A 24,773-nucleotide genomic window follows, 5' to 3' on the forward strand; every position below is an offset into this window, starting at 1 on the left:
TGAAACACTAAGTTGTGCATTTAAACACAAAGTTCTGCATTGAAACTCGAAGTTGTGCATTGAAGCCCTAAAGTCCTACATTGAAACACTGAGGACTGACTTGAAAGAATAAGTTCGCCTTTGAAACGCTAATTTCTGCATTGAAACACTATGTTCTGCTATGAAACGGTAAAGATCCTCATTGAAAGGCTAAGGTATGCATTGAAATGCCAAGTTCTGCATTGAAACGGTAAGTTCTGCATTGAAACGCAAGTTCTGCATTGAAAAGCTAAGACCTGCATTGAAACACTACGTTCTGCTTTGAAACGGTGAAGATCTGCATTGAAAAGCTAAGGTATGCATGGAAACGCTAAGGTATCCATTGAAAAGGTCAGTTCTGCATTGAAATAGCATGTTCTCACTTGAAATGGTAAGCTCAGCATTGAAACGCTAAGATCTGCATTGAAACAACAGGTTCTGCTTTGAAACGGTACATTCTGCATTGAAACACTACATTCTGCTTTGGAACCTACGGTGCATTGAAACTCTAAAGTTCATTCCAGAATTCAATGCATACCTTAGCCTTTCAAGGCGGATCTTTACCTTTTCAAATTTAGAGAATGAAACGCTACGTACTGCATTGAAACTCTAAATTCTGCATTGAAACCTTAAGTTCTGCATTGAAACGCTAAGCTCTGCAATGAAATACTAAGTTCTGCATTGAAAAGCTAAGGTCTGCATTGAAACACTAAGTTCTGCATTGAAACGCAAAGTTCTGCGGTGAAACAGTAAGTTCTGCATTGAAATGCAAAGTTCTGCTTTGAAACGGTAGATTTGTATTGAAATGCTATGTCCTGTATTGAAACGCTAAGTTCTGCAATGAAACGCTAATTTCTGCATTGAAACACTATGTTCTGCTATGAAACGGTAAAGATCCTCATTGAAAGGCTAAGGTATGCATTGAAACGCAAGTTCTGCATTGAAAAGCTATGTTGTGCATTGAAACGCTAAGTTCTGCTTTGGAACGGTGAAGGTCTGCACTGAAAAGCTAAGGTATGCATGGAAACGCTAAGGTATCCATTGAAAAGGTCAGTTCTGCATTGAAATAGCATGTTCTCACTTGAAATGGTAAGCTCAGCATTGAAACGCTAAGATCTGCATTGAAACAACAGGTTCTGCTTTGAAATGGTACATTCTGCATTGAAACACTACATTCTGCTTTGGAACCTAAGGTGCATTGAAACTCTAAAGTTCTACATTGAAACGCTAATGTCTGCATTGAAAAAATAAGTTCTGCTTTGAAACGCTACATTCTGCTTTGAAACGGTAAAGATCGGCGATGAAAGGCTAAGCTCTGCATTGAAACTCAAAGTTGTGCATTGAAATGCTAGGTTCTACATTGAAACGCTAAGGTCAGAATTGAAAGAATAAGTTCTTCATTGAAACGCTAAGATCTGCATTGAAACACTAAGTTCTGCATTGAAACGCGAAGTTCTGCATTGAAACTCGAAGTTGTGCATTGAAGCCCTAAAGTCCTACATTGAAACACTGAGGACTGACTTGAAAGAATAAGTTCGCCTTTGAAACGCTAATTTCTGCATTGAAACACTAAGTTCCGCTATGAAACGGTAAAGATCCTCATTGAAAGGCTAAGGTATGCATTGAAATGCCAAGTTCTGCATTGAAACGGTAAGTTCTGCATTGAAACGCAAGTTCTGCATTGAAAATCTAAGACCTGCATTGAAACACTATGTTCTGCTTTGAAACAGTGAAGATCTGCATTGAAAAGCTAAGGTAACGCTAAGGTATCCATTGAAAAGGTCAGTTCTGCATTGAAATAGCATGTTCTCACTTGAAATGGTAAGCTCAGCATTGAAACGCTAAGATCTGCATTGAAACAACAGGTTCTGCTTTGAAACGGTACATTCTGCATTGAAACACTACATTCTGCTTTGGAACCTACGGTGCATTGAAACTCTAAAGTTCATTCCAGAATTCAATGCATACCTTAGCCTTTCAAGGCGGATCTTTACCTTTTCAAATTTAGAGAATGAAACGCTACGTACTGCATTGAAACTCTAAATTCTGCATTGAAACCTTAAGTTCTGCATTGAAACGCTAAGCTCTGCAATGAAATACTAAGTTCTGCATTGAAAAGCTAAGGTCTGCATTGAAACACTAAGTTCTGCATTGAAACGCAAAGTTCTGCGGTGAAACAGTAAGTTCTGCATTGAAATGCAAAGTTCTGCTTTGAAACGGTAGATTTGTATTGAAATGCTATGTCCTGTATTGAAACGCTAAGTTCTGCATTGAAACGGGAATTTGTCACTTGAAACGATAAGCTCTGCTTTGAAACGCTAAGATCTGCTTTGAAACGCAACGTTCTGCTTTGAAACGGTAAAGATCCGCCTTGAAAGGCTAAGGTATGCATTGAAATGCCAAGTTCTCACTTGAAACGGAAAGTTCTGCATTGAAACGCAAAGTTCTGCAGTGAAACAGTAAGTTCTGCATTGAAATGCAAAGTTCTGCTATGAAACGGTAGATTTGTATTGAAATGCTTAGTTCTGCATTGAAATGCTAAGTTCTGCAATGAAACGCTACGTACTGCATTGAAACTCTAAATTCTACATTGAAACCCTAAGTTCTGCATTGAAACGCTAAGCTCTGCAATGAAATACTATGTTCTGCATTGAAAAGCTAAGGTCTGCAATGAAACACTAAGTTCTGCATTGAAACGCAAAGTTCTGCAGTGAAACAGTAAGTTCTGCATAGAAATGAAAAGTTCTGCTTTGAAACAGTAGATTTGTATTGAAATGCTATGTTCTGTATTGAAATGCTAAGTTCTGCAATGAAACGTTAAGTTCTGCAACGAAATACTAAGTTCTGCATTGAAAAGCTAAGGTCTGCATTGAAACGCTAAGTTCTGCTTTGAAACGGTGAAGATCTGCATTGAAAAGCTAAGGTATGCATGGAAAAGCTAAGGTATCATTGAAAATGTCAATTCCACTTTGAAATGGTATGTTCGCACAAGAAACGGTAAGCTCAGCATTGAAACTCTAAGATCTGCTTTGAAACAACAAGTTCTGCTTTGAAACGGTACATTTTGCATTAAAACGCTACGTTCTGCATTGAAACCTGAAGTGCATTGAAACACTAAAGTTGTGCATTGAAACACTAAAGTTCTACATTGAAACGCTAATGTCTGCATTGAAAAAATAAGTTCTGCTTTGAAACGCTACATTCTGCATTGAAACGATAAAGATCTGCATTGAAACGTTCATGATCTGCGTTGAAAGGGTAAGCTCTGCATTGAAACTCAAAGTTGTGCATTGAAACGCTAGGTTCTACATTGAAACGCTAAGGTCTGCATTGAAACGCTAAGTTCTGCTTTGAAACGGTGAAGATCTGCATTGAAATGCTAAGGTATGCATGGAAACGCTAAGGTATCCATTGAAAAGGTCAGTTCTGCATTGAAATAGCATGTCCTCACTTGAAATGGTAAGCTCAGCATTGAAACGCTAAAATCTGCATTGAAACAACAGGTTCTGCTTTGAAACGGTGCATTCTGCATTGAAACACTACATTCTGCTTTGGAACCTAAGGTGCATTGAAACTCTAAAGTTCTACATTGAAACGCTAATATCTGCATTGAAAAAATAACTTCTAATTTGAAATGCTACGTTCTGCTTTGAAACGGTAAATGTCTGCATTGAAAGGCTAAGTTATGCATTGAAACGGTAAGTTCTGCATTTAAACGGTAAGTTCTGCATTGAACGGCTAAGCTCTGCAATGAAACGCTAAGTTCTGCATTGAAACGGGAATTTGTCACTTGAAACGATAAGCTCTGCTTTGAAACGCTAAGATCTGCTTTGAAACGCAACGTTCTGCTTTGAAACGGTAAAGATCCGCCTTGAAAGGCTAAGGTATGCATTGAAATGCCAAGTTCTCACTTGAAACGGAAAGTTCTGCATTGAAACGCAAAGTTCTGCAGTGAAACAGTAAGTTCTGCATTGAAATGCAAAGTTCTGCTATGAAACGGTAGATTTGCATTGAAATGCTTAGTTCTGCATTGAAATGCTAAGTTCTGCAATGAAACGCTACGTACTGCATTGGAACTCTAAATTCTACATTGAAACCCTAAGTTCTGCATTGAAACGCTAAGCTCTGCAATGAAATACTAAGTTCTGCATTGAAAAGCTAAGGTCTGCATTGAAACACTAAGTTCTGCATTGAAACGCAAAGTTCTGCGGTGAATCAGTAAGTTCTGCATAGAAATGCAAAGTTCTGCTTTGAAACAGTAGATTTGTATTGAAATGCTATGTTCTGTATTGAAATGCTAAGTTCTGCAATGAAACGTTAAGTTCTGCAATGAAATACTAAGTTCTGCATTGAAAAGCTAATGTCTGCATTGAAACGCTAAGTTCTGCTTTGAAACGGTGAAGATCTGCATTGAAAAGCTAAGGTATGCATGGAAACGCTAAGGTATCATTGAAAAGGTCAGTTCTGCATTGAAATAGTATGTTCTCACTTGAAATGGTAAGCTCAGCATTGAAACGCTAAAATCTGCATTGAAACAACAGGTTCTGCTTTGAAACGGTGCATTCTGCATTGAAACACTACATTCTGCTTTGGAACCTAAGGTGCATTGAAACTCTAAAGTTCTACATTGAAACGCTAATGTCTGCATTGAAAAAAATAACTTCTAATTTGAAATGCTACGTTCTGCTTTGAAACGGTAAATGTCTGCATTGAAAGGCTAAGTTATGCATTGAAACGGTAAGTTCTGCATTTAAACGGTAAGTTCTGCATTGAACGGCTAAGCTCTGCAATGAAACGCTAAGTTCTGCATTGAAACGGGAATTTGTCACTTGAAACGATAAGCTCTGCTTTGAAACGCTAAGATCTGCTTTGAAACGCAACGTTCTGCTTTGAAACGGTAAAGATCCGTCTTGAAAGGCTAAGGTATGCATTGAAATGCCAAGTTCTCACTTGAAACGGAAAGTTCTGCATTGAAACACAAAGTTCTGCAGTGAAACAGTAAGTTCTGCATTGAAATGCAAAGTTCTGCTATGAAACGGTAGATTTGTATTGAAATGCTTAGTTCTGCATTGAAATGCTAAGTTCTGCAATGAAACGCTACGTACTGCATTGAAACTCTAAATTCTACATTGAAACCCTAAGTTCTGCATTGAAACGCTAAGCTCTGCAATGAAATACTAAGTTCTGCATTGAAAAGCTAAGGTCTGCATTGAAACACTAAGTTCTGCATTGAAACGCAAAGTTCTGCAGTGAAACAGTAAGTTCTGCATAGAAATGCAAAGTTCTGCTTTGAAACAGTAGATTTGTATTGAAATGCTATGTTCTGTATTGAAATGCTAAGTTCTGCAATGAAACGTTAAGTTCTGCAAGGAAATACTAAGTTCTGCATTGAAAAGCTAAGGTTTGCATTGAAACACTAAGTTCTGCATTGAAACGCAAAGTTCTGCACTGAAACAGTAAGTTCTGCATTGAAACACTATGTTCTGCTATGAAACGGTAGATTTGTATTGAAATGCTAAGTTCTGCAATGAAACGCTAAGTTCTGCAATGAAATTCTAAGTTCTGCATTGGAAAGCTAAGGTCTGCATTGAAACGCTAAGTTCTGCTTTGAAACGGTGAAGATCTGCATTGAAAAGCTAAGGTATGCATGGAAACGCTAAGGTATCCATTGAAAAGGTCAGTTCTGCATTGAAATAGTATGTTCTCACTTGAAATGGTAAGCTCAGCATTGAAACGCTAAGATCTGCATTGAAACAACAGGTTCTGCTTTGAAACGGTACATTCTGCATTGAAACACTACATTCTGCTTTGGAACCTAAGGTGCATTGAAACTCTAAAGTTCTACATTGAAACGCTAATGTCTGCATTGAAAAAATAACTTCTAATTTGAAATGCTCCGTTCTGCTTTGAAACGGTAAATGTCTGCATTGAAAGGCTAAGTTATGCATTGAAACGGTAAGTTCTGCATTTAAACGGTAAGTTCCGCATTGAACAGCTAAGCTCTGCAATGAAACGCTAAGTTCTGCATTGAAACTGGAATTTGTCACTTGAAACGCTAAGCTCTGCTTTGAAACGCAACGTTCTGCTTTGAAACGGTAAAGATCTGCATTGAAAGGCTAAGGTATGCATTGAAATGCCAAGTTCTCACTTGAAACGGAAAGTTCTGCATTGAAACGCAAAGTTCTGCACTGAAACAGTAAGTTCTGCATTGAAATGCAAAGTTCTGCTTTGAAACGGTAGATTTGTATTGAAATGCTTAGTTCTGCATTGAAATGCTAAGTTCTGCAATGAAACGCTACGTACTGCATTGAAACACTAAATTCTGCATTGAAACCCTAAGTTCTGCATTGAAACGCTAAGCTCTGCAATGAAATACTAAGTTCTGCATTGAAAAGCTAAGGTCTGTATTGAAACACTAAGTTCTGCATTGAAACGCAAAGTTCTGCAGTGAAACAATAAGTTCTTCATTGAAATGCAAAGTTCTGCTTTGAAATGGTAGATTTGTATTGAAATGCTAAGTTCTGCATTGAAATGCTAATTTCTGCAATGAAACGCTAAGTTCTGCAATGAAATACTAAGTTCTGCATTGAAAAGCTAAGGTCTGCATTGAAACGCTAAGACCTGCATTGAAACGCTAAGTTCTGCTTTGAAACGGTGGAGATCTGCATTGAAAAGCTAAGGTCTGCATTGAACCGCTAAGCTCTGCAATGAAACGCTAAGTTCTGCATTGAAACGGGAATTTGTCACTTGAAACGCTAAGCTCTGCTTTGAAACGCTACGTTCTGCTTTGAAACGGTAAAGATCCGCATTGAAAGGCTAAGGTATGCGTTTAAATGCCAAGTTCTCGCTTGAAACGGAAAGTTCTGCATTGAAACGCAAAGTTCTGCAGTGAAACAGTAAGTTCTGCGTTGAAATGCAAAGTTCTGCTTTGAAACGGTAGATTCTGTATTGAAATGCTTAGTTCTGCATTGAAATGCTAAGTTCTGCAATGAAACGCTACGTACTGCATTGAAACACTAAATTCTGCATTGAAACCCTAAGTTCTGCATTGAAACGCTAAGCTCTGCAATGAAATACTAAGTTCTGCATTGAAAAGCTAAGGTCTGTATTGAAACACTAAGTTCTGCATTGAAACGCAAAGTTCTGCAGTGAAACAGTAAGTTCTTCATTGAAATTCAAAGTTCTGCTTTGAAACGGTAGATTTGTATTGAAATGCTAAGTTCTGCATTGAAATGCTAAGTTCTGCAATGAAATACTAAGTTCTGCATTGAAAGCTAAGGTCTGCATTGAAACGCTAAGACGTGCATTGAAACGCTAAGTTCTGCTTTGAAACGGTGAAGATCTGCATTGAAAAGTTAAGGTCTGCATTGAAACGCTAAGTTCTGCTTTGAAACGGTGAAGATCTGCATTGAAAAGCTAAGGTCTGCATTGAAACGCTAATGTCTGCATTGAAACAATAAGTTCTAATTTGAAACACTAAGTTCTGCGCTGAAACAGTAAGTACTACATTGAAAGGCGAAGTTCGGCATTGAAACACTTAGTTCTGCTTTTAAACTCAAAAGTTGTGCATTGGAACTATAAAGTTCTACATTGAAACACTAAAGTCTGCATTGAACCGCTAAGTTCTGCATTGGAACGCTAAGTTCTGCATTGGAACTCTAAGTTCTGCTTTGAAACGGTAAGTTCTGCATTGAAACGCTAATGTGTGCATTGAAACAATAAGTTCTAATTTGATCTATATAGGAACAGCAACTTTCATTGATCATGGAACAAACCCCTCCTTGTGAAGCCAGTAACGTGTCTAAAGCCATTTATTTTTGTAATACCACTTTAGATAGGCTAGTTATCTCTTTTTCTTCTGCTTGGATTACATCTATGGTTTTATTTTCAATTTCCTCTATGGTTGCTGAGGTATTTACGATTGCCTTCTTTAATTCACTTACTCCCAAAGATGGAATTAGCCATCTTACAAAACTATGAAATGCGGTGTTGCGTTCAGCAATAGGGTTAAACCCTCCCTTAATCTGTTTAGCAAAACTTCTAATCCAGGTCCCAGAAGGATACATGTCAATAATAGTAAGATTGGGTGTCAGAGCACCTAAGGTGCATGCCCCCTTTCAGTTGGGGGTAGAGTCTTAGAAGCATTTTCTCCACATAACCAAGACCATCCTTTCCCTTTAGGAACGGGCCACCACGGAACTGAACATTATATTGGGGGACCCCCAACGTGCCGAAAACAGGGGGTACCTGGGTCCCAGGGCATCCTGAGTCGCTCTTGGTTGAGCAACGTTCCCTCAGGGTGGAGACGTGTGGAGGAGAAGAGTTTGGGGGCTCAGAGGGGATTTGGCCATTGGGTGGGATCCCCAAAGCTCCCCAGGGTGGTGCAGGGATTTGGGGAACACCCCGTGTCCTAAAACCAGGGGTTACACTTGTCCCAGGGTACCCCGACTCTTCAGTGCCCCTGTTGGCCCATGGCAATAAATGGGGGGGATTTGGGGTTCAGAAGGGAACTGGATTTGGAGGTTCATGGGAATGTGCCCAAGCTCTGCAGGGGGCAGAGTAATTTGGGGGACCAATGGAGCCCTCAAAAAGGGGCTACAGCCACCAGAGACCACCCCAGAGATCATTGGGGAGGGGAGTACTGGAGATCTGGGGAACATGACAGGTTTTGGGTGTGCAGCTGGGGGGTTCTCCCTAAACCTTACCTGTGAGGATGCTGGCGATGAGCTCATCCCTCTGCCCAGGGGGGGATGAAAGTAAGGGGGGGTTCCTGGGAGCTGGGGTGACCCTTGCACTCCCCCAGGCTCTGACAGGGAGGTACAAGTTCCCCTGCCCTGCCACCTTCTCAGCACCTCTGGCACCAGCAGCTCCTGCACACACAAGGCTCCTGCTTTGCCCCCAGCACCTCTGCACGCAGAGGTGAGCTCCAAGCACGTGAACAAGCCCAGTGCCTCCTCCTCACCCATCCCCTGCTCCTACAGCTGGGATGGCACCAGCACATCTCCTGACAGCTTCTCCTCCCTTCACAGCACACACCCACAATGTGTTTCAAGCCAACGCGAAAACAGAATTGCAAAGTCGAAGAACGCATACCGGGATGCGCAGGGCAGCCACGGAAGATGCAGCCTGCCGAGGGAAGGGGTCTCCCCTGCACTGGTTACTGCAGGGCTCTCGCTCCTTAAATAACCCACGCTTACCGCGGGGGCCCGTCACAATGGGCACACCCACAGTGACCACCACAGCTTTGTGATGGCGGCAGCATCATGCCCATGGTCACTGGCCACCCAGGGGTGCTCCGGTACTCTTTGCGGAGGGACGAGCCTCTGCCCAGCCTGCTCACGGAGGTCCCTCACGGGCTGCTCTTCCTCAGTGACTTTGATCCAGAGGTGGAGCATGCGAGGGGTCACAGCTCAACCTGGGCAATGGAACAGGGCGTCACGGCCACCTACAAGAAGTGGGGAGTGACCGACATTCACACAGCAGAGAATCCTGGAATCGCAGACTGGGCTGGGCTGGAAGGGACCTCAAAGCTCATCCAGCTCCAGCCCCTACCATGGGCAGGGACACCTTCCACTAGAGCAGTTTGCTCCAAGCCCTTGTGTCCAACCTGGCCTTGAGCACTGCCACAGATGGGGCAGCCACAGCTTCTCTGGGCAAAAGTCTGCCACTGTCTCACTACCCTCAACGTGAGTCATATTTTCTTAATATGAAATGAAATAAATAAAATTAAATCCTGTTTCCACTTGGAACCATTGTGTGTCCTTAAAAATTATTATGGATCTGAAAAAACATCTGACATTTCAGGCAAATAACAGGCTCATCATTATTTTGATTAATGGTCAGGGCAGGGATTAAAATGGAATAGCACAGCACAGCACGGCACAGCACAGCATAGCTATGGAGAGCCTATTGCTCTGATAGCACACTATCTGCAGGTGAACTCACCCCTAGCCTGCACTGCAGATCACTGGGGCACAGGTTCTGCAGACGCTGGCTCAGGCAGTCGGCTGTGTCCCATCTGCCTTGACAAACTGCCACCACAATCCACAAGTGGCCCGTGCCCACTGCGCCCAGAGGCTGGGGTGCAACGCAGAGAATTACAAGGGTGTCCCAGACACACTGGGGAACCCCAAATGTGGTTTTACACAGGGGTCTCACACCCTTCAAACAGTCACGTACCACACACTTGGACCAAGCACTAGCACCCTCACTACCAATTACTAGTCCTAGGCAAACTGCCAGGCGCTCATGCTACTTCTGCTGCAGTCCTGCTCTTGTCTATTGATGCACATGTCCCTGGAGCCAGTCCTGCAAGAGACACTGATTAATGGTGTGCGGGACAGTGGGAGGGTTTCAAAGACATGCTGGAGGGGCTGGGATTCTGCCATTATTTCTGCTGTGCTGCAATACCCCTTCTCCTTCACAGACAGCTCTAAGATACCCTCAAGAAAAGTCCTAGTTCCAGGCCTGGGCTGAAGCTTCCAGGAAAAATCCACTACCTCATCACATTACAGGGTACATCTAAATATATAGAGACACATATATAAATAAAAGACCTATTAAAACTTTACAGACTGGTTGATCTAGTAGCTAGGGGGAAGAGAATTTTCATAACACGCCTTGTGGGTCCCACCAACCAGGGTCCCAAACGCCAGTGACAGGGTGACGAGAGGCAGCAAAGATGCAATCCCAGGGGGATCAGCCTCCTGAGACAGGGGAGGAAAAAACAACCCAAAAGTGAAACAGCCTGCAGCAGGCACTGATGTTCCCTCCCTCAGCTGGCAGACACACTGCCTTCCTGCAGCGTCATTTCTCTGATGAGAGACAGAGGTAAGGCTAAAAATCAACTTTCCTTACAACCACAGAAACATTTCTTTTGAAAAGACCCTTGAGAACATCGACTCCAGCCATTAACCTGTCCCTAACACGTCCACATGCTGACCATGACAACATCCCTGTGGGATACCCTGTCTGGACTGCCACCAACAGCAACTGGAACCAAGGAGAAATTTACATCCTATCATAATTTTACTCATTTCTATTCAATTCTGATTGCTGTTAAACATTCTGCTCTACATTAGAGCATGGAAATCAGCTGGCCAAGTTATGTTATTGCAGAAACCTCCTCGCATAGATCATGGGACTTGAACATATTTAATAAACTGTTTGCAACTGAGTAAACCAACCAACCATTTCCCTCAATTTATAACTGGAATTCAGCACTACTCTGTTTGGAGGCACAGAGACAAGAGGTGACCACACCACTTTGTGAGAAGGATGAACTGAGGGAGACCCATGTTGCTGTTTCTCTAAGAACAAAGGGCAGTAGAAAATGAAATGTTATTTTTAAGAACTAAAATACATTCCAATTACCATTGAAAATATGGAACAAGATGCTAAAGCCCAACAGGTTTTACCAGGAAGAACAACTGTTATCTAAGAATTCCCTCCTGTGCTGTTTCCTTTCCCAGCCCGTGGAGAGATTCCTCAGTAACTGGCAAGTGCACGTGACACAGCAAGTGATGTGTGTGTCTACTGCCCAGGAAGGTGAACAGTTCCTTTTGGTGTTAGATCTGTAGAGTCAGGTTTCTCTCCAAAGCAACTCAACCATGTACCAAGGAAACAGGCAGGGAATTTTCAGCTGTACCTGCAGTGCCCTGCTAGGAACCGCACAGCTGGGGACTCCAGAAACAGCTGGCATTGGTTCTCCCAAGAAATCCACCAGTGACAGGAAGGAAGCACACACACTTCTCTGTGACACCAGGGCTCGCTGCTTCAGCTGACCTCTGATCCCTTTTCAGAATCACACCAACCCACTGTGCATTCAGCACACCAGTAGCTTTTATCAAAACCTGACCTCCCTGGAACACTTCGGTTGTAGAGGCACTAAATATTTATGCACGGGGCGGAAGGGACCTTAAAGCTCATCCAGCTCCAACCCCTGCCACGGGCAGGGACCCCTTCCACTGGAGCAGCTTGCTCCAAGCCCCTGTGTCCAACCTGGCCTTGAGCACTGCCAGGGATGGGGCAGCCACAGCTTCTCTGGGCACCCTGTGCCAGCGCCTCAGCACCCTTACAGAGAAGAGCTTCCTCCTGAGATCTCATCTCAGTCTTCCCTCTGGCAGGTTAAAGCCATCCCCCTTGTCCTGTCCCTACAGGCCCTTGTAAAAAAACCCTCTCCAGATTTCTTGTACGCCCTGTTTAGGTATTGGCTTAGTAAGGCCTCCCTGGAGCCTCCTCTTCTCCAGGCTGAACACCCCCAGCTCAAACACAATGACAGACCCCCATTGACACCAAGTCTGTGGCTCAGACAAGGTGGGCAGATACTGAAGGAGCAGGGGATGAAAATGGACATGCCTTTGAAGACAGCAACATCACAAGTGGAAAAAACCCAGACAACATCATCACAAATGGAAACAGGAAAACACGTGTAAAGCAGCAAAGACAGACGTGGCCTGTCATGACCTACACCGGGAGCCCTTTGCAGAGGAAAGCAGGCAGTGTATGACTGCTGAAACACAGCCAGTCACCAGCTTCCTCAGAGCATCCTTGGGATCCTTGGGGCTCCAGGGGAACCCCATGGGAAACAGCCTGAAGCAAGCACTGATGTTCCCTCCCTCGACTGGCAGACACACTGCCTTCCCGCAGTGTCATTTCTCTGATGAGACAGAGTTTGGTCTGAACAACAAGATTTTGTAGAGTCATGGAATCGTTTAGGTTGGAAAAGACCCTTAAGAACATCGAGTCCACCATTAACGGAACACTGGCAAGTCAACACTTTAACCATGTCCCTCAGAACTTGTCTTTTATATACCTCCAGGGACAGTGACACAGCCCCTTCTGCGGGCAGCCTGTTTCTTGTCCCATCATCAGACAGGACAGCCAGGCCAGGACAGGCTGGGATCTCCTTTACCCCTGCTGAAGGAAGGGATTCAGCCTGCTCAGTTGACACATCTCCTCCTGGGATTGCAGCCCTGGGGCTGGAGGGGACTCTGCTCCCTCCCATGAACACCACAAACCCACAAGAGGTCTCACTTCCTCACAAGGTGAAAATGTACCATTATATAGAGGATGTCTCAGTCAGAGGAGATTCCCCTCACAGAGGTAGCGGAAGCAGCACCAGCAGTGTGGGACGCACTACATGATGTCAAAGTTCAACCTGAGCAATGTCAGAAACCAAGTAGAAACCAGCAGATCAGGGCAGCCACGGGAGATGCAGCCTCCCAAGGGAGGGGTCTCCCCTGCACTGGTTACTGCAGGGCTCTCGCTCCTTAAATAGCCCACGCTCACTGGGGGGGCCCCGTCACAATGGGCAAATCTACAGCAACCGCCACGGCTTTGTCATGGCAGCAGCATCGTGCCCATGGCCACTGGGCACCCAGGGGTGCTCCGGGAGTCACCGCGTGGGGAACCAGCCTCTGACCCTGCTGCCAGAGCCGCAGGCAGTCTCAGTGGGAGACAAACCTCCAGGACCCACAGCAGCCGCGCTGTGCTCCCCTGCACCTCGCACTCTCGCAGCATCCTTCATCCCGCAACCCCACAATAAAGGGATGGCTCCATTCCATCAAGTGCTTCCTCCTATTGCAGTCCGCATGGAAAACAAACCAGATTCCTGCGCTCCCTGCACTGTGCACTATTAACTGTGAGCACAAATCCCACCCACTCAACACGCGGTCCCACGACCAGACCCGACAGCGCAGACCACCGGGGCCAGCCCCCCCCGCCCCAGCCCCAGCCAAGCCACCCGTGGGGAAAAGCAACCCTCAGCTGCAGACTGAGAATCTGCCCGTGGCAGGGAAACGGCAGCGACCACAACTACGGCCACAGGGAGCTGGGGAGCAGGAGCCGCTCCGCACCCCCGCCAGGCTGCTGACGGGAACGCTACGGACCTGGGGAGGGCACGGGACACACACGGAGGGAAGGACCCGCACGGAAAACCTGGCAATCAGCACCTGAAGGAGCAAGGCGCGGGTCGCAAACCCGCAGGGATTATAGAGAGAGAAATAACTCACCCACCAGCCAGAGCTCTTCAAAAAAAACAAGAACAAAGTCATGAAAAGAAGTGAAAAACCAAACCTGGAGCAACAACAGAAAAGGTAAAATCTTCTATCACTAAAATCACTCTTAAGAGCTGCACAGCAAACTTTGCTCCTGTAGAATTGTTGTGGCTTAAAAGGGACAGAGCATAAAACTAGAGAGGGGAAAGGGAACTGCTAACCAGCAGTGATGCCCAATACAATTGCTCAGTACCCACTGAGCCATACCCAGCCTGACCCAATGCCATCCCTTCAGGGTGACTCCCTTGTCATGGTTTAAACCCAACCACAAACCTCGTTCACTCACTCCCCCCCTTCTTGCCCTCCCCCTGCTCCTGGAGGGACGGAGAGGAGAATCGAAAAGAATGCAACTCCCACGAGTTGAGATAAGAACAGTTTAGTAACTAAGGTATCACACAAATCACTGCTGCTACCACCAATTATAATAACGATAAAGGAAATAACAAGAGGAAAGAATACAACACCTCAACACCAGCCGACCAATAACTCGCCCCACTCCCCCCAGCCAGGCACTGACCGATGCCTCCTCCAACCCTGCAGTCCCAACCCTTCTGGGTAACTCCCCGTTACATCCTAGCCATGACGTGTTGTGGTATGGAATACATCTTTGGTCAGTTTGGGTCAGGTGTCCTGTCTCTGCTTCCTCCCAGCCTCCCCTCCTCCCTGGCAGAGCAGGAGGCTCAGAAAGTCCTTGGCCAGACCAAACACCTGAGCAGCAACTGAAAACACTGGTGTTATCAGCACCGTTCCCAGGCCAAAAAATCACAGTGCTGCACTAGCTGCTAGGGAGGAGAAAAATGACTGCTACTGCTGAACCCAGGACATTAGGCCATAGTGCTTGCCCATCACAAATCCATGGATGTTGGTGCCAATTCATTTTCAACTATGGTACAGTTCCCTCAGCAGATCCAGCATCAATACCTGCAGATGTTTCTATAGACTAGTGCCAGTTTGCTTAGTCACTGCACTCACACAAAAAAGCAAGTCCAGTATCTGCAAGGAAAATGGTTCTTATCGCCCTGAGGGTGCCCGAGCACAGTCACTGTAACTCAAAAGCGAGATCCCATCACAGCTGAGAATCACGAGTCTGCTCTTTTGATGGTTGCACCAAATAGTTCAGGGCTGCCTTTGCACCAGCATCAGGAATGCCAGGAAACACCCAGTTTGGGGCAGTGTCTATAATCTACCAACTGTGGACATGCAGTGTCAGTTGGCTCCTTCTCACACCCCTTCCCCTCATTGGAAGGGTGGAGGACAGCCCCTACGTGGGTCCCCATGCCCTTATGTAGGGAGTATTCTGGAGGGTAGATTTTGGCTAGTTAAGCCCACCAGCACTTTTGGATCGCTGACTAATGCTCTGCTTGAGCATTCTGTGCATCTCCCCACTGCCCCATCTTGCCAGCCCATCTGTGTCAAGCGCTTACAAGCAACGGAGGGAAGCAGAGTAATGAGGACCTATTTAATAGACTTACAATGCTCAGTAATAGTAAGGCCATAATGATAAAATCACAGAATACCTCCCTACTGAACACAATGCACGCCCTGTCTTTCAGGCTGCTACCTCCCGTGACTTTCAAGATGCCTTCCTGAGCTTATGTGGTTTACCTTTAATGCTTATTTCTAGTCAAGGTGGTTTGAATTCTACTAACCCTTAAAGCTGTCACAATGTAATTAGAGAAACCCAAGCTGGATCAAACTAGTTTTAATGATGTCACCTGTTAGAAACATGCATGCCAGGAGGTAAACTGCTCTTTTGTTAGATTTATTCTCAATTACCTTTATGCAGATGTTGGTTTGGGGATGCACCTGTGCAGCTGTTGCTGACTCCCATCCAATGCAATGGGTGCATTTACTGGTAGCAGATGTCTGCATTCAAGACATGGTGCCATCTGAAGAAAAAGCCACATCACACCATGTCATTAAGGCTAAGAAGAGGTTTTCAGTATTTTCCTGGTTACAGTCTGCAGCAGCAAAGTCACAAAGTCACAAAACTGAGACACAGCGGCTGATAGTTGCAGCTGCTGGTACTGATCCTTACAGCTCAAAGGCTATTGAGAAAATAGGAAAACAACTGGGAAGAGTGACTTTACTGACAACTAAACTAGGACAGAAAGGTACTAAGTTAGTTTTCAGTAAAATTAAAAAGCCAGAGAGAAGACAGTTACAGGCATCACTGGAAAAACTTGGAGCTCTTACATATATGCCCACACCTGTCACCGTGCAAGGTTTGAGGCATGATGGATCTTCTACAGCTATGACACAAGCAGTAGTTCCTAACTAACTGCGCTAGTTAGCACTGGAACAAGATGCATGCGCAGCTCCTGAAGATGCGGTGGTTGTTTTTGCAGGACGAAGAGGAACCTGAATTTGGTCATGTTTCCTGACACTGGAGAAGAAAACACAACTTAGTTTTCCAGTCTTACCCTTACTAACATATATGGCAGTTGAAGGATGCTGTGGTTCATTTTGCCCATCATTTAAGAATTACATCCAGTGCTAAAGGTATTGAACAAAATCACAGAATCCCAGACTAGTTTGTGTTGGAAAGGACCTTAAAGCTTATCCAGTTCCAACCCCTGCCACGGGCAGGGACACCTTCCACTAGAGCAGCTTGCTCCAAGCCCCTGTGTCCAACCTGGCCCTGAGCACTGCCAGGGATGGGGCAGCCACAGCTTCTCTGGGTACCCTGTACCAGCGCCTCAGCACCCTCACAGGGAAGAACTTTTGCCTAAGAGCTCATCTCAATCTCCCCTCTCATAGATTCAAGACATTCCCTTTGTCCTGTCCCTACAGGCCCTTGCCCAAAGCCCCTCTCCAGGTTTCTCATTGCGTCTTTAGGCCCTGGGTGCTGCTCTAAGGTCTCCCCTTAAGAAGCCTTCTTTTCTCCAGGCTCAACAAGCTCAGCTCTCTCAGCCTCACATGTTTATCTCCTGGGCTGGGGGTGAAGGCCAATGATCCACAGAGGATGTGGATGAGAAATTAATAAAATATACTATACTTACACACATGGCTTTTTGCAGTCTCGAGGCTTAATAATCCACATGAACACATAAGTGAAGTTTTCACCTGGATTCAAAGCTCTTACTCAGACCTGATGTCATTTCTATAAGAGTATTTGTGGCTACTTCATGCTTATCCTTCCCTGGAAGAGGGATTCCAAGTGGGATCATCTGAGCAACTGGGACAGAGCCAGCCACCACTTTCTCCACTGTGCTCTGGAAAGAAGAAAAACAAAAAGGCAGACAATAATGTTTCTGAACAGAAGAATGCATTGAGACATAAGGTCTTTGAATGGGATTCCTGTCTTCATTGGTTTCTCTTAAAGAGAGAACACCAGATTCTTTAAAGTGTTATTCGTCATGGCATGGTTTTCACATTGGAAATGATCAAGGTGCTAACAACCATCCCAATTCCAACTTATGCTCCTGTTGCACAACTGTGAACAAAGCTTGAGATGAGCACTGCCGCTTTCATATCACTTTGACCTTCCTCACTCACGTCTGGCTCCTATGTGTTCCAGGGAAACAGCTTTAGCATCACACATCAATGCTATGTGGTAGGAGGGAGTCCCAGGGAAGCCTCTCCACCCAAATGGCACATTGGAGCCAGCCTCTTGTTTCACTGCAGCCATCGGAATAGATGCCAGATGTCCTGCAAAGGGCTAAAGCGAGACAGCCAGTGCTTCAGCTTATCTCAGCTTCTCTATGCATTAAGAATATGCCTATCAAACAGGTGCCAAACACGACTTTGCATCATTTCCATCGTCATTATCGTGTCACACGATTCAAGAATGACGAATTGCATTTGGATACAACAACATTTTACATCGCACAAAGATGTACTCCACATCTCGGGAACGGATCCTCAGGGCCAGGAAACCAGCCTGCACCGCAACTCTTTCCTTCCATCACCGACCCTTTAACCCTCCACACACGTCCTTTACACTGCTCAGCACCGCAGACAGCGCTGTTCCAGCACGGCGGGGGCTCCTTAGCCCAGCCCTGCTGGGACACAATGGGCCCGCCGCCATCCCCAGCATGCGCAGCGTGGGCTCCAGCCCTGCCTGCACTTCCCCTGCTGGGTCCGGCCCCGCTTCCCGGGCGCTCCTGGCACAGCCCAGCCCACCTCACCCCACTGCACCCCTGCTGTGCCCCCTGCCCATCCCGCTCCACCCCGCCCCACAGCCCTGACCCCCCCACTGCATCCCTGCTCCCGACCCCCTGCCCCCCGGCTCCAGCCCAGCCCAGCCCCTGCCCTTCCCACTCAATCCCTGCCACAGCCCCGCTCACCCCGCTCCTGCCCCGCTCCTGCCCGGCTCCTGCCCGGCTCCTGCCCGCTCTGATCCCGGCTCCATCCCGGCCCCATCCCGCCCTTTCCTCTCCACATCCCCCCCCCGGGGCTACCACAGACGCCAAGCGCCCGGCCCCTTCCCCCCTCCCTTCCGTCCGCCAACTCTGACGTCATCCGGCGGCGCCGCCCGGTGTCATGGCCGCCGTGCAGGCAGGGAGGAAGGCGGAGCCGAAGGTTCCTGCCCAAAAACCCCAAGTGCTGGAGCTCAGCCACGTCTGCCCCAGGAGCAGGATCAGGCCCCACAGCTCTGCTCCTGCCAGCGCTGCCGAGCCCTGCACTCCCTTGATGGTGCCATCAGAGCGCCCCACACACCGCAGCACGGGCTGGGCCATTGCTCTGGCTCCGGCAGAGGCACAAGTGCCTTTGGAAGCTGCCAGCGAACAACAAGAGCTGAGAAGCGGCTGCAGAAGGGCTCTGCTGTGGGGCTGAAAGCCAAGGGTGGTGCAGGGGAAAGGAGAGACTGCAGAGCCTCAGCCCTTGGGCTTCCTTCAGAGGAGGTGGCGCTGCTGCCCTTGATCCTGGCTGTTCTCCAGGCCTGACCTGCCCTCAGCGGTCTCCAGTGGCCTCTGACCAGGCCAGCAGCAGAGACAGGATGTTCTGCACAAATGTCTGCACCTGCTCCTGGGCCTGACTCAGTGCTGAGAGCTCTTCTGCAGCCAAATGCAGACCGTACTTTACAGTCAGACAGCGTGGTGTGGGGTGGAAGGGACCTTAAATGCCCATAGGGATTCAGAGCATCCCACAGGCAGAGCATCCCATAGGTGTTCAGAGCATCTCCCAAGCATGGCATCCCACAGGGATTCACAGCATCCCACAAGCAGAGCATCCCATAGGGATTCAGAGCATCCCAGAGGGATTCACAGCATCCCACAGTCAGAGCATCCCATAAGGAATCACAGCATCCCACAAGGATTCACAGCATCCCGCAAGCAGAGCATGCCATAGGGATTCAGAGCATCCCACAAGGAGAGCATCCCACAAGGATTCAGAGCATCCCACAAGGATTCAGAGCATCCCACAAGCAGAGCATGCCAGAAGGATTCAGAGCATCCCACAGGGCTCCAGAGCATCCCACAAAGCAGAGCACCCCACAGAGATTCACAGCATCCCACAACCACAGCATCATACAGAGCTCCAGAGCATCCCATAGGGATTCAGAGCACCCCAAGCGCATCAGAACCCCCCCATCTCCCCATGGAAGCCCCCATCGACACCCCTGACCCAACCCCTCCCCATGGAGCTTCCCCCATGGAACCTGCCTCTCTATGACATCAGCCCCAGCTCCAAGGGACCTGCATCCAGCACCCGTATCCCCGGGGCAGTTGCACTTTGGGTGCAGTGGTGTTTGCAGCTCCTTGCCTACAGATCCTTGCTTGCAGCTCCTTGGTGTCACCTTCTTGGTGTCACTCTTAGCGGTGGAGGCAGAGATGGCTTTGCTCCGTGTCATCATCCTGCTGGCCTCGGCCTGGCTGGTGCAAGGCTCCTGGGACAGCTGTGGGTGAGTGGCTCCAGGGTTCCTGGTATTCCATAGGGAGATGCTGCTGCTCCCAGCCACGGTCACACCAATGGGGAGGTGGGATTTGAGGAGCCCCACTTGCTTGCCGTCAGCCCATGCGGTGGCACAGCACAGCTATGGGGCACCCCATAGGGTCCTTTGTCCTGCAGCACCCTAGGAGGCAGGATGATGCTCATCTCTGGGACACTGCGTAGGATCCCTTTTCCCTGCAGCACCCAATGGGGCGGGACAATGCTCGCCCTTCATCCCTAACCATCAAGTGTTGAGCTTCTGCTTCAAGAGGGACCTGCGGTACCCGTCCCATGGCTGATTCTTACGGGATGTCGCACATCGTCGGAGGCACGGATGCGCACCGGTGCGCCTGGCCACGGATGCTCAGCATCCAGTTCCCCACAGCCACCGCATTCCCGCACATCTGCGGGGGGTCCCTCATCCTGTATGAAGACAGGCTGAGGAAGTTGGGGCTTTTCAGCCTGGAGAAGAGAAGGCTGCGTGGAGACCTAAGAGCAGCCTTCCAGTACCTGAAGGGGGCCTACAGGGATGCTGGGGAGGGACTCTTTGTCAGGGCCTGTAGTGACAGGACAAGGGGTAATGGGTTAAAACTTAAACAGGGGAAGTTTAAATTGGATACAAGGAGGAAATTCTTTCCTGTTAGGGTGGTGAGACACTGGAATCGCTTGCCCAGGAAGGTTGTGAGTGCTCCATCGCTGGCGGTGTTCAAGGCCAGGTTGGATGAAGCCTTGTGTGGGATGGTTTAGTGAGAGGTGTCCCTGTCCATGGCAGGGGGGTTGGAACTAGATGATCTTAAGGTCCTTTCCAACCCTAAGTATTCTATGATTCTATGATCACCCCTCAATGGGTGCTCACAGCCGCTCACTGCTTCGTCGTCCAAAAGTAAGGGGGAGAAGGGATTCCAGCCATCGGGAATAGGCAAGGAGCAGCTCCCATCCCGTCCCCTTCCCCATCCTGGATGCACTGGGAAGAGCGCTCAGGAGAAGGCTGCTTCCAGCTTGACAGCCCTTGAGCCTAAGGCACGCTGCTTTCCTTTGGGAAGCAGCCGCAATGTGGCTCCTTCCCATCCCTCTTCTCCATAGAATGGATTAGAAGAGATTAAAATGGAATGGTATGGAATGCAATGGTTATGGATCATGGAGTGGGGTGGGTTGGAAAGGAGCTTGAGATCATGCACTTCCAACCCCTTGCCATGGGCAGGGATGCCTTCCATAGAGCAGCTTGCTCCAAGCTGGCCTGCAGCACTGCCAGGGATGGAGCATCCAAACCTTCTCCATCCATGCCATCCCAGTGCCCCAGCACCCTCTTAGGGAATCCCTTCCTTATCTCCAGCCTGCAATTCCCACTCGGAACCCATCAGCCCTTGTCCTATGGCTCCAATCCCTGCCCTTCCACTCCCTCCCAGCTTCACCACGGATTGGTTCATGATGCTCAGAATCATGGACGTGGCTTGGGCTAATGCCGAGACCCACAAGTGTTGGATGCGGCAGGTCGTGGTCCATGAATATTATACGGCTTAGGATCACGGTTCGGGTTAGGTTCCGAATTAGGGTTAGGTTTAGGGTTAGGGTCAGGGTTAGGTACAGAGTTAGGTTTAGGGTTAGGTGTTAGGTTTAGGGATAGGGTTAGGTTTAGGGTTACGTGTTAGGGTTAGGGATAGGGTTAGGGTTAGCGTTAACCATAACCGGAGTTAACCCTAGGGGTGGAGTTAACACCAGCTTGAGCCTTTGGGTTAGGGTTAAATTTACAGTTAGGATTAGGTTTAGGGTAAGGATTAGGGTTAGGTTTAGGGTTAGGTTTAGGGTTAACCTTCACCAGGGTTAACCCTAGGGGTGGAGTTAACCCCAGGGTTAGGATTAGGATTACGGTCAGGATTAAGTTAGGGTTATGGTTAGGCTGGGTTAGGATTAGGGTTAGTGTTAGGTTTTAGGGTTAGGGTCAGGGTTACGGTTAGGGGTTAGGGTTGGGGTTTGGGTTATGGTTAGGGTTAGGGTTAAGGTTAGGGTTACCTCTAACTGGAGTTAACCCTAGGGGTGGAGTTAACCCCAGGGTTAGGATTACGTTTAGGTTTAGGGTTAGCATTAACCCTAATCGGATTTAACCCTAGGGGCGGGATTAATCCCAGTCTTAGTGTTAGGGTTAGGGTTAGGCTAGCCTTAGTGTTGGACTTAAGTTTAAGGTTAGGTTAACCCTAACCAGAGTTAACTAGGGTTAGGGTTAAGGTTAGGGTTACCTCTAACCGGAGTTAACCCTAGGGATTAACTGGCCAAGGTTCCTGCCCAAAAACCCCAAGCGCTGGAGCTCAGCCACGTCTGCCCCGGGAGCAGGGTCAGACCTCACAGGTCTGCTCCTGCCAGCGCTGCCGAGCCCTGCACTCCCTTGATGGTGCCATCAGAGCGCCCCACACACCGCAGCACGGGCTGGGCCATTGCTCTGGCTCCGGCAGAGGCACAAGTGCCTTTGGAAGCTGCCAGCGAACAACAAGAGCTGAGAAGCGGCTGCAGAAGGGCTCTGCTGTGGGGCTGAAAGCCAAGGGTGGTGCAGGGGAAAGGAGAGACTGCAGAGCCTCAGCCCTTGGGCTTCCTTCAGAGGAGGTGGCGCTGCTGCCCTTGATCCTGGCTGTTCTCCAGGCCTGACCTGCCCTCAGCGGTCTCCAGTGGCCTCTGACCAGGCCAGCAGCAGAGACAGGATGTTCTGCACAAATGTCTGCACCTGCTCCTGGGCCTGACTCAGTGCGGAGAGCTCTTCTGCAGCCAAATGCAGATCGTACTTTACAGTCAGCCAGCGTGGTGTGGGGTGGAAGGGACCTTAAATCCCCATAGGGATTCAGAGCATCCCACAGGCAGAGCATCCCATAGGTGTTCAGAGCATCTCCCAAGCATGGCATCCCACAGGGATTCACAGCATCCCACAAGCAGAGCATCCCATAGGGATTCAGAGCATCCCAGAGGGATTCACAGCATCCCACAGTCAGAGCATCCCATAAGGAATCACAGCATCCCACAAGGATTCACAGCATCCCGCAAGCAGAGCATGCCATAGGGATTCAGAGCATCCCACAAGGAGAGCATCCCACAAGGATTCAGAGCATCCCACAAGGATTCAGAGCATCCCACAAAGCAGAGCACCCCACAGAGATTCACAGCATCCCACAACCACAGCATCATACAGAGCTCCAGAGCATCCCATAGGGATTCAGAGCACCCCAAGCGCATCAGAATCCCCCCATCTTCCCATGGAAGCCCCCATCGACACCCCTGACCCAAGCCCATCCCTATGGAGCTTCCCCCATGGAACCTGCCTCTCTATGACATCAGCCCCAGCTCCAAGGGACCTGCATCCAGCACCCGTATCCCCGGGGCAGTTGCACTTTGGGTGCAGTGGTGCTTGCAGCTCCTTGCTTGCAGATCCTTGCTTGCAGCTCCTTGGTGTCACCTCCTTGGTGTCACCCTTAGCGGTGGTGGCAGCGATGGCTTTGCTCCGTGTCATCATCCTGCTGGCCTCGGCCTGGCTGGTGCAAGGCTCCTGGGACAGCTGTGGGTGAGTGGCTCCAGGGTTCCTGGTATTCCATAGGGAGATGCTGCTGCTCCCAGCCACGGTCACACCAATGGGGAGGTGGGATTTGAGGAGCCCCACATGCTTACCGTCACCCCATGCGGTGGCACAGCACAGCTATGGGGCACCCCATAGGGTCCTTTGTCCTGCAGCACCCTAGGAGGCTGTCCCCCAGGCAGCACACTGACTGAGTGCTGAGAGCTCTTCTGCAGCCAAATGCAGATCGTGCTTTACAGTTAGACAGTCACAGCATTGTGTGTGGTGGAAGGGACCTTAAATCCCCATAGGGATTCAGAGCATGCTATAGGTGTTCAGAGCATCCCCCAAGCAGGGCATCCCACAGGGATTCACGCATCCCACAAGAAGAGCATTCCATCCCAGTGCTCTGGCAGCCCATACTTGCGGCTATACCCACTTCCTCTGGGAGATCCGGCTCAGTGCCTGGTTTTTGTAACATAAAAACTCGGGCCTTCACAGCCTTTTCATCAGGAACATGTACCTGAATTTTCTTTCTTTAACCCTAATTGATGCATGTCATTTACTCAGTACATCTCTCTCCAATAACAGCATGGGGCACTCGAGCATGCAGAGAAATTGATTGGTCAGCATCTGTTTGCCAATTTCTCAAATGTAAAGGAAGGCCGGGTTTCTGTCCACTCTGTGGCACCAACGCCCAAAGCTGTTTGTTTGCTTAATTGCCCTTTACAAGTATTTATAACAGAATAAGTAGCTTCTGTTTCTACAAGAAATTTTACCTTCTCATTCCCCAACCTAGCTGTAGCCAGGGGCTCTGCTGGGGAGGGATTCAAATCTTCCCCCGCGCCTCCTCAGTCTTCATCTGAAGTAAGAATTCTCTCTGCCTGTCCCGACGGTCCACTAAACGTCCTGTGTTTATTTTGATTCTGAGGGCATTTTCCGTTGGGGTGCAACCTGTGGAGTCTGTTCACAACCCTTTCCATGTAATCCTTGTTTCCTCTCCTCCTGGGCCACACCCCCCTCTCCTGGTTTCTTGTGGGAAAGCTACAGGCAGCAATTATTTTTGGTGTATTTTGTTTTCCCCCTCAAGAGTCCAGTTTTACTCTGGAGCTTATCTTATGCCCCCACGTATACATGAACAAATTCCTAGTTGAAACCTGACACACTATAACCCACAAAACACAATATTGTATTATATTAATAATTATATTCTATTAATAATATATATATTAATAATCAGGGACTCAAAACACTTCCCAGTATCATTGAACCATTTGAACCATTTCCGA

General features: G+C 47.9%; 1 long non-coding RNA gene across 1 annotated transcript; it reads right to left on the bottom strand.

The window, feature by feature from the left end:
- Positions 1–15,829: 15,829 nt before the first annotated feature.
- On the bottom strand, positions 15,830–18,394 carry LOC136006780 (uncharacterized). The gene is made up of 4 exons (XR_010609265.1): positions 18,365–18,394; positions 17,078–17,290; positions 16,286–16,461; positions 15,830–15,964 (listed from the first exon to the last, which is right to left on the bottom strand). It is a non-coding gene; the product is annotated as an uncharacterized LOC136006780 (long non-coding RNA).
- Positions 18,395–24,773: the final 6,379 nt, after the last annotated feature.

This window comes from Lathamus discolor, unplaced genomic scaffold (genome assembly GCF_037157495.1).
Source record: "Lathamus discolor isolate bLatDis1 unplaced genomic scaffold, bLatDis1.hap1 Scaffold_69, whole genome shotgun sequence".
NCBI lineage: Eukaryota > Metazoa > Chordata > Aves > Psittaciformes > Psittacidae > Lathamus > Lathamus discolor.